This window comes from Microtus ochrogaster, linkage group LG2 (genome assembly GCF_000317375.1).
Source record: "Microtus ochrogaster isolate Prairie Vole_2 linkage group LG2, MicOch1.0, whole genome shotgun sequence".
In the NCBI taxonomy this organism is placed as follows: Eukaryota; Metazoa; Chordata; class Mammalia; order Rodentia; family Cricetidae; genus Microtus; species Microtus ochrogaster.
This window is the reverse complement of record NC_022028.1, coordinates 34,519,264-34,529,622: the sequence shown is the minus strand read 5'-3', so window position 1 is coordinate 34,529,622 and position 10,359 is coordinate 34,519,264. Positions and strand designations below refer to the sequence as shown.

The following is a 10,359-nucleotide window of genomic DNA, read 5'->3' as shown; positions in this document are numbered from 1 at the left end:
TTGCTTTCAGGTGAGCAGGGCAGGAAAGAGAACCACTACGCCATAGCGCACTGTGCTCAGCAGGTTAAATTCACTGCCCTTATGTCTTGTTCAGCTTACGCAGTTTAAATGGGAGGAGCGTCTGTATTTGAAGACACTGCCGGAATGAAATGGGAGGCTCTTGAGCAGCAAACTTCGCAGATGCTCCAGATAGCACATAACCAAACACTAGATGAAACAAGTTGCAGAGAGCTTGTATAAATCCAGCCTATAACTCCTGAATTTGGGGGCAGAAGGATCGAGAGGACAAGGTCTTCCTTGGCTACATGGCAAGTACAAAGCCAGCCTGAGCAACTTGAGACTATGTGTGGTGATCCTTTGTGTTCTAATAAAGCTTGCCCGAAAATCAGAGGGTGGAGTTAGCCACTAGTTAACCACAGAGGCCTCGAGTCCTGTACAGACAGATAGGAAGTGATATGTCTGGGCAGAGAGAGGAATATAAGGTGGGAGGAGACAGGAGCTTAGCCCTCTTTTGGCTGAAGACTTAGCAGGGTAAGGGTTGTCTGTGGCTTGTGCCTTTGTCTCTCTGATCTTCCAGCATTTACCCCATCTGGCTCTGGGTTTTTATTATTAAGACTAATTAGAGTTAGCACTACAACTCTGTCAAAAGAAAGGAAGGAAAAGAAGAGGAAATCAGGCATGGAGGCATGAACTTTAATGAGAGCACCCAGGAGGCAAAGGAAGGCAGATCTCCGTGGGTTTAAAACCAGCTTGGTCTACATATCAATTTCCAAGTCGGCCAGGGCTACATAGTCTTCGTCCCGACTATAAGAGGGAAGGAGGGTAGCAAGAAGAAAGGAGAAAAAAATTGAACAAAATAAAAGTCACACTAAAATAATTTTTTTTGAGACAGGGTCTCCCTATATGGTGATACAGCCTAGACTGGCCTCGAACTCTCAGAGGTCTGCTTGCCTCTGCCTTTCAAGTGCTGGCATTAAAGGTGTGTGCCACCATACCTAGCCACATGTACCATTTTTAGTAGAAATTACGTGACTATTATGCGCCAGTGTAATATGTAATAATTCAATTACATTTCTGTGAGCCTGGCTGACTGGGGGCCAGAGTGACTGTCAAATTCTCCTACAAGGTGCTGCCACTGTCTTGAATAATGGCCTAAAGACTTTTTAATAAGAAAGATGGACACTCCCTCAAGGAATATGCAAAGGTGCCAGTAGGAGACACCTGAGACCACATGAAATCTTTTAAATGCACACCTCTGGAAAGAGGACTGTGACCTGCTTGGATTTCTGGCCTGACAAGGATTTTCAAAACAAAAGATGGGACGGACGATCATACACAGAAAGCATAAGGGGTTTAGGTATGAGAAGTAAAACTGTCCTGCTGCTCAACTATGGGGCCCTGGCCACGGGAGATTAAAATGGAGACTTATTTACAGCATAGCAAAACGGGCATAGTGTGGCGGAGAGCAGAAAGATGGCTGGCTCTCAGCAAACACTCAAGCTTAAAAACCTCAATGGAAAGCACTGTCTATAAAATGCCAGCTGCCGGCTTGGTGAAATGGCACCGAGCAAGGGTGGTAGGGTGGTTTAGCCTTTCCCACCCAGGCAATCACAGGCACCGGTTACCCCAAAGTCCCCCACTGCACACATAAATATAAATAGTTTATAGCAACATACACACACAAAAGGTCTCAGGTTTGGGGAAACGTCCATTTATTTGGTCAATGCTGAAGATTTTGCTTCACCTGTTTTTGCAGATATCAAAAGGCTGCCTGCCTCTCAGGCTTCTCTGTTTCATCCAGGGGAAAACCCGAATGGTCCATTCAAGTTAAAGCTTATGGTGACTGGCCCTGTAGCCATATGCCCTTGAGAAGCTTCACAGTACAAAAGAGAGCCATGGTTTCCACCAGGGACCAAGCACTACACATGCCCAGTGTCACCTGATATTGTCCACCACTCCGCCATCATAATGCATTTTCTGGAAACTAATAAAAACTGCACCTTCAGACACTATCTTTGTGCTAACCTCAATACCCGTTGGGAGATGGCAAATTAAAGCAACCCAATTTTAAAAAATGATGCCGGGTCTTCATCCGCTAAGAAGCAAACATCTGTGCCTCCAAACACTACACAGCAGCGGACAGGGAGGAGTATAAATTCTCGGGTCCTGTGGCCGCCGTGCGCGACACAGTAATGGGCTCGGTAATATTTTCAGGTCGAGCTGCATCCAAGGTGGGCTTTTTTGGCGTTCACCTTCTCACCCCATAACCGGCAGATGAACGCCCACACCTCTTTCTCCCAGCAAAGGTGGGTCGAGCTAAACGGAGCCTGTGACTGGTGACCACAAGGCCTCCGTGCAGGGCTCTAGGGAAGCGGGGTCCTCGCAGCCAACAGCTCCGCGAGGCGCAGGCCCGGCGGTTCCATCGTGACCACTGCAGAAGGACAATAGCTCATCAAGCCCCACGAAAGCCCCCGGACCCGTCGCGGAGCCTGGGCTGGCGGGGGATGAGGCTGAGCGACTCCTCCTAGAGGTGGTTATGTGGAGAAGGAGCAATCCCTTCTCCCTCCTCCTCCTCCCCCCGCTACTATCCGCGGCCCGGAGAACTGCCGCTTGCCGCCATTGACACGCACAGATACAACCCCAAGAAAGGCAGAGTCCTGCCCGACACCGGCGGCACGCGGGCCGAACCTGCGGCCGGGGATTGGCGCGCACTAGGCCACCGGGCGCCCGGAGCCCGCGGCGCAGCACCAGGTGAGCCCGCCATGCCCGTGGCATCATTGTTTCGGGGGGCGCCGGGAGTCTGGAAACAAAACCCTCTGCCCGGGCAGTGCAGGGGCCGAAGGGAGCCACGGCGCCTCCCCCTGTAGCCCTGCGGGCGCACCCCGGTCACCGACCCACCTCTGCCACAGAAATTAATAAATCGATTTGTTCAACTTGCTTCCTCGGGAGATAAAAGGGGGGTTTGCTGAAGACGCCGCGCGTTGCCCGCAGCTGGCGAGGGGCCGAGGCACCCTGGGCCAGGCAGAGAGGATGCGGAGATGCGGGGTCCAGCGGCCCGGCTAGCGGTGCCGGGAGCTCAGGACTTCGAGGATGCGGAGCTTAGGGCGCAGGGGAGGGAGGAGGGAGGCGCCCGGGCGCCGAGGGGACCGGGCGGGGGACGCAGGTTCGCCAGGGCCGAGGGCGCGCGACCAGGGCCTCCGGGGTGCCGGGCTGGGCGCTGGCTGACAATGGAAGAGGACGCGGAGGCGCCGGGGCGGCGCGGGCGAGGAGCCGGGATGCTGCGGGCGCCGCGGCGGAGGAGGACGCGGGGCAGAGCACTCCCCTTGGGTTCCCTTTCCGGGGCGCTCGGTGCTTCTACCGGCAAATGGCGGCCCCTGTGCAGCTCGCCCTGCCGGTCCCAGCTGCTTAATTTGCGCGGGAAAATAACAATAATAATGTTATATCAAGAAGAGGGAAATCAATGTCAAGTCAAGAAAAGGTTGCACCCGCTGCCGTGGCTTGGAGTCCGCCCTGCCTCCCCGGCTGCCAGAGCGCCATCCAGGTGCACCGCATCCCAACCCCGCCAGCCTCCTGATCGCTCCCCAGAATGTCTTTCCACGCCTTTCCTCATGGGGGCGCCCTCAGCTCCTGCCCTCTTTGTTCCTCTCAACAATGACCAAAGGGGCAACCAAACCCCCCCCCCCCCCACAACGCCAATTGCGCCTCCTTTTCCAGGAGCTGAGCTTTGCTCATTGTGCCTAGGAGTGAAATGGGCCACCGATGGGTCCTGGCTATTGCTGCAGCCTTTGGGCCGTAGTTCTCTTGGGTGAGGAGAGAGTTAAAGGGGCTAGTGGAAAGAAGCTGAAAAACCAAAGTGTGGATTGCTGCCTGTTGGGGGACGCAATGGGAACCAGCCCAGACTGGAAAGCATTCTCAGGTGAGCTGGCAGTCCTAGCTTCAGGGGAATTCACAGCAAGAGGCCACACACCCTAGGAGCCCCTAGGGTGATCGATCCAGAGTGGTGAGCAGCGCCCTTGATCACGTGTTTATGTTGAATACAGTTGCACCCTCACTGGGTTGTGCAGTCGCTGCTACTTTAAAACGGTTCAGTAGTTAAGGGGGAAAAGGAAATGTTATTCAGAGCAAAATGTCTTCGCTTATATCGTTTCAAAACAAATTAAACCGTGCATAATCCCCAACCAGTCCACTCTGTTGGCTGGACTGAAAGTTGTCCCCTACACCACAGGGAACTCTCATAACTAAATGCTTGGAGCTCCGGAGTCAGCCGACTGTGCCTTTGGGTTCAGAAAGGTTGAAACGAAGGAACTGAAATATTGGAATCCCTCTGTGGGAAATTGTATCTTAATAGTATAATTCACATCAGCAAAATCTCTTTCCTGCTTCCGGATTCCCTCCTAAAACACCGTCTTCCTCTCCTCCAGTTAGTCCCACCCTGACAGACACTGGGTGTGCCTCACCTGGCTTCACTCATCCCTAAATCTTCAGATCAGATTGACAGTCTCTGCTATTTCAGAGCTCCATAAAGAGACCTTAACCTCTGTGGATCCAGAAGGTCCTAAAGATCCCAACCGTACCCCATCTTCTGCCTTGCTGCCCCGGCTTGTTTGGCGCCTTTGGTCTTCTGTGCAGGGGTAGCTGGGACCCCCTGCTGACTATAGCCGAGACAGCCAAGCCGTGTTTTCTCTACCTCCTGCCAGGAAAGCAGGGGGTGAATTCTGTGGCAGACAGCTTTAAATGGAAGATATCAATTCCTACAGAAAGGCCCGGGCAAAGATTGAATTCTCTTAAGAATTTATTAGTATTCATAAGAAATAACCTCAAAGTTACCTTCTTGGTGAGTGCTTTTGAAAAGTGTGTGTTGTGGAGATGAGCAAAAGACGGGGATCACCAGGGATGGACCAGCCCGCATTCACTGAATTGAAACTCTTAAACAGGTCCTAGCAGGGAGAGCAACCCGGATTTAAGGAAGTCCGTCCCACTCTCAGTGAGCGTCCTACTGCAGGTCTAGGAGATACTAAAAATAAAAATGCAGGCAGTGCGAGGGGGAAAGTGTTATCGTTTATGCTCTTTGGAACTTGGGTACCTTCTACTGCCTAGAGGTGTGAGTGTCTATAGAGACAATGTGGCACTATTTAAAAAAAAAATTGTGTGTGTGTGTGTGTGTGTGTGTGTGTGTGTGTGTGTGTGTGAGAATGGGCACGCATTGCCACGGTACCCATATAGAGGTCAGAGGACAGTGCCAGGTGCCAGCCCTTGCCTTCCACCCTGTTTGAGATAGGCTCTCTGCTTTTTTACCCACCATGAAGGCCAGGTAAACTAACTCTCGGGCTTCTGGTAGTTCTGACTCTGCCTCCCACTTCTCTGAAGACTGACTGGGATTGCAAATACTCTTCCCACTGGTCAGGCTTTGATGCAGGTTCAGGGATTTGCACTCGGGTCCTCATGTTTTTGTTTCAAGAGCTTTTCCCCATGGAGCCATCTCCCTAACCTTGAGCTTGGCGTTATTAAATATGTAATACGCACATGCTACAAAGTAGCAGTTCATTTCTTCTTCTGATATTGTTATATTGTGTGTGTGTGTGTGTTTGTGTGTGTGTGTTTGTGTGTGTGTGTTTGTGTGGCATGTGTGTGGAGATCAGAGGGCAACTTACCCGAGTTGGTTCTCATCTTCCATGATGTGGGCCCTGAAGATCAAACTCAAATTCTCAGGCTTGACAGCAAGCACCTTTACCTCTAAGCCATTTCCATAGTACTCCATGTCTTTGTGTATACCCCCCTGAAGCAGATATGTGTGCTCTGTGTGTGCAGACACTCATGGCAGAGTTGAGGTAGTTTCAACACTTAGAAGACACCTTAACAGCCAGCAGTGAGGATGCTTGCTACATGGTCCCTCACACATGCACATTCTAGAATACTACACAGCAGTTAGAAAGAATAGAGCCAGTGTATATATACAGAGAAAAATCACCAAGACATTATTAATAATGAAAGAAAAGGGCAAATTATGGGCTGCAAAATGAAACTATAGACTTCTGTAAATTAAAATGCCATCTAAATGGATCGAAAGTGTGAAGAGGATATTTGAAGGACCATGAAGAGCTTTGGGTCACAGCTCTGGAGGCTGGTGTGACCTTTGACATTGTACACATTGTCCAAGCAATTTGTGGATTGCTTGGACAGGAAGGAGATGCCACTAGTCATTTGGAAATAATATAAGATAATATGTATAAAAAGCCACAAAAATGCTATAGTTTTTCAGGCTGGAAGGGAGGAACAGGAGTAGGCTTCCTAAGAAGGTGGTGGGATTGAATGGGAAGCGGTTGAGTGACCAGGTAAGAAGTGCTCCCTCAGCTCCTCCATCTCCAACAAGATTTTATGTGCTATCCCAGCAAGGCTGAGTCTAGGCCTATCCAGCTTCCCATTGAAGGATCAAAAAAAAAAAAAACCCACAATGCTTTTCATCAGAATGATTCTCCAAACAGGTTCATGAGAAATTTAGGAGGAGGGGAGAAATAGGAGAAAGAAGTAGGGGGTGTTTGCTTGGTTTCATGACAGGGTGTCATGTAGCCTAGACTGGTCTTGAACTCTCTATAGAGCCAAGAATGGTCTTGAGCCCCAGATCCTCCTGCCTGTGCCTCCCAGGCTCTGGGTCACATGCGTGCCGCGGCACACCAAGTTCATGCAGTACCGAGACCCCAATCCAGAGGTCCATAATGCTAGGAAAGCCCTCTGCCAGCTGAGCCCCACCCCAGCCTGGAGTCCTCTAGCAGCCCTGGAAGCTACTGTTTTCAGAAACAGCTAGAAGGCAGGGGGGTTCTCTTGGGGATTAAATTGGACAGGAAGATGGGTATTGGAAAAGGTATTTCATTTCACAAAATGCAGAGGAAACCTGAAAATGCCTTTGTAAAGGAATTAAAAAAATATTCATACTATGTTTTATTGTGTGCATGGCGGGGTGGGGAGGGCAGGCAGAAGACAACTTTCAAGCGTCCTGAGCGTCCTCCTTCTTAGGGGTCCCGGGGCTAGAACTCGGGTCTTTAGACTTTGCGGCAATCACCCTTCCCCACCTAGCCATCTTGATGGTTTTAAAAAATGCTTTGGTAGCCACACATTTCAGTGGTTTCTTTTGACGTACTCACTCAAGGGATACTTACTGTCACCTATGTCTCTAGCACGCCACAAGGAGTTGTCAGGGCTACAACCGAGTGAAACAGAAAGGAACCCACAAACTGGAGGGTGTAGCTGTGGCAGGACTTTTCCTAACTCCTGAAAACTGTCGTCTGACTGCCATACAAAGACTGCAGCACACACAACAACACACATACACACTCACGGATGAATAAATGTAATTTAAATTTTTTTGTAATTTTTGCTTCTTTTGAGGAAACAAACCAAAGAGTTCATGTTGAGGGCCAATGAGTAGACTCGGTGGCCAAGGAGCTTGCTGCCAAATCTGATGGCCTGACTAATCCCGTGGTGGAAGGGGAGTTCTGGGTCTTGCAGATTATCCTTTGGACTCCACATGCACGTCGTGGTACATGCATGAATACACACACGCATGCACATGTACACGCAAACATATAGTGTGATAATTAAAAAGCAAGAATTTAAAAGTTCGTGTTTGATGGCGTATGCACTGCCAGCCCGGCTCTATTCTGAGCACTTGATATGAATGAACTTATTTAGTTCTGGCCACGGCGCCACAGATCGTTGATGTTACGATCCCAGCCCTTCAGAAAAGAAAGCAAAGGCTGAGGATGTGCCAAAGGACTCCAGCCCAGGAAACCTGCCAGCACGCTCTATCTGTGTATTAAAAAAGAAAAAGGGGAAAAAAAAGTGCTTGTAGTTCAGTGATTCCGTGCTGATTTATGCAGACTTTTTTGAAGTATGAAAATTTTTATTTATAAAACTTATTTGCATCCCTGCCGGGAAACCCCTCCCATGCTATGGCAAATGAAAGATAAAGAGAATCCGAGGGAGCCACTGAGCGCTTGGCTCTCAACTGTTGTGTCACGGAGTATTAAGTGAGATGAATCTGGTGGTGTCTCTGAAGCCCTCGCTGTTCGTTTATCCATCTCGGCATCCGTCATACTTTGCCTGATTTATTTGACTGGCATTGCCAATTTGGGCCTTGGGTGGAGTAAGTAATTCAAGTCAAAATTCCCATGCTGTGACACGAATAGGTGCTGGACGCGCACACAGACACCAGCCTGGGGACGCCACTTCTGCTAATTTCCTGATGTCACAGAGTCACTAAACTGGTCTTTAATGTTGGCATTTATTTCTTGTGGGTATTTATGTGTGTGGGTGTGCACATGCTACTGCACACATGGACCACATGTATGCAGAGGACATGGTTGCAGAGAACTGAAGAGGTTGAAGAGGACTGGTGTGCAGGAGACATTCCCCTCTTCCCCCATGCGTGTCCCAGGGATCACACTCGGGTTGGCAGACTTGGCAACAAGTACCCTTACCTGACTAGCCATCTTGCCAGCCTTAGCCATATTCTTTTAACCTAAAATTATTATACTCAATCTGCCTCAAAATTTGAGGGTTGTTTCTGGATATAAGGCATGATTCTAGGGGCGTAGCTCAGATGCCTAAATATGGTTGTTTCCGTAAGAATTAGGCAAAAACCTAGTAAGTTCAAATTCGAATCTTCTGTGCCCCAGGCCTATGCATGCAGGGCAGTACTATAAGTGGTGTATGTACAGAATATTGTAACTTATAATTTCCCCAACCCTTGCTGCTCAATAAAGCATAAAATTAAATAGTGGTGTGGCCCACAGAGAGGTCAAGGCCAATAGCTTCTGCAATAGATGCCATAAATGTTTAGGGCAGAGGATAATTCAGCGCCTTCCCCATCAGCACCGGAAAGTTACAAATTGAGTATTCTCACGGAATTTCAATCAAGAGATAATCCATTCATATGTACCATCAGCTGGATTCTGTGTATGTGTGTGTGTGCACATGTGGTGTCTGTAAAACTACATGTTTGTAGGTGTTTGTGTGTGAGTGTATATGTCAGGCCAAAGGTTTATTTGTGGGGTGTGTGTGTGTGTGTGTGTGTGTGTGTGTGTGTGTGTGTAAATAGAGGCCAACTTGCAGGAGTTGATTCTCTCCTTCCACACCATGTAGGCTCCAGAGATGGAACCCACGTCATCAGGATTGGCACCAAGTGCCTTGACCAGCCCCAACCCCATGACTCTTGTTTTGTTTTTGTTTTCTGAGACAGGATCTCTCTATGTAGTCCTGCCTAACCTGGCACACACTTTGTAGACCAGGCTGTTCTTGAACTCAGAGAGCTCCGATTATGTCTGCTTTCCCTGCTGTTGAGGTTAAAGTTGTGTAACCATGCCCAGCACACCACCTGATTCTCTTAAGAAAATGCTAGGCTGGGTGGCCAGTGAGCCTCAGGGAGCGTCCCATCTCTACCTCCCCGGGCCACATTGCATCTGACTTTTTACATGGGCTCTGGGAATATAAACTCTGGTCCTCATGCTTGCCGACTGAGCCATCGCCTTAAACAGAATGTGTCCTTTAGCTGTTGTCTGATTAACAAGGTGTATCATTGTCCTGGTGGGTGGGGACCAAACCGTGCTGGTGTTCAGTGAGGTCGACTTTTCAGGCCGGTTTTTCTTTTCTGTGGCTATAAACAAGAAACAGTGACTTTGAAAGAAAGCTCCCCTGGTGCGGCCAGCTTTTCCTGGTATCAGTGGTTGTATCAGGTGATGCTCACGTAGGCTCCTGGGTCCAATGTCTGTGGAACATCTTTTCTGGGGAAAGCCTCAGAGGTCACCAGGTGCAACATTCTCTGTTAGAACTCTGCAGAGTTCTCAAGCACCTCGCTCCCCTTCCAGCTAGGACAGCCCCCTCCCATCTTGTTCTCTTATGAGAGTTCCTGTAAGCTTTCGCTCAAGCCAAAGAAAAGTTTTAAAGAATCTATTGATTTGGTCCTCTACCACCATTGGGTCTCTGTGGGCAGCAGAGGGAATGATGTGGCAAAACCCATGGGAGTTTCACTGGTGCCAGATTTGGGGACGGGGGGGGGGCACACACTGTAATCTGCCACCTGCCAACAGCCCAAAATGCTGCAACAGAAAGAAAAGCCCCAGTGCTGGAGAGATGGCTCAGAGGTTAAGAGCACCGGCTGTTCTTCCAGAGGTCCTGAGTTCAATTCTCAGCAACCACATGGTGACTCACAACTGTCTGTAGTGAGATCTGGCGCCCTCTTCTGGTCTGAAAGCATGCTGCCAGCAAAGCACTGTATACATAGTAAATAAATAAATCCTGTATTGGAAAAGAAGGGAGGAAGGAAGGAAGGAAGGAAGGAAGGAAGGAAGGAAGGAAGGAAGGAAG

General features: G+C 49.3%; 1 protein-coding gene across 1 annotated transcript in view; it reads left to right on the top strand.

The window, feature by feature from the left end:
- Positions 1–2,429: 2,429 nt before the first annotated feature.
- LOC101981935 (core histone macro-H2A.2) overlaps positions 2,430–10,359 on the top strand; it is a 35,757-nt gene continuing 27,827 nt past the window's right edge. Inside the window, exon 1 of the mRNA XM_005360098.3 lies at positions 2,430–2,751. The gene's annotated coding sequence lies outside the window, so the exon portion shown is untranslated. The remainder of the gene's footprint in view (positions 2,752–10,359) is intronic.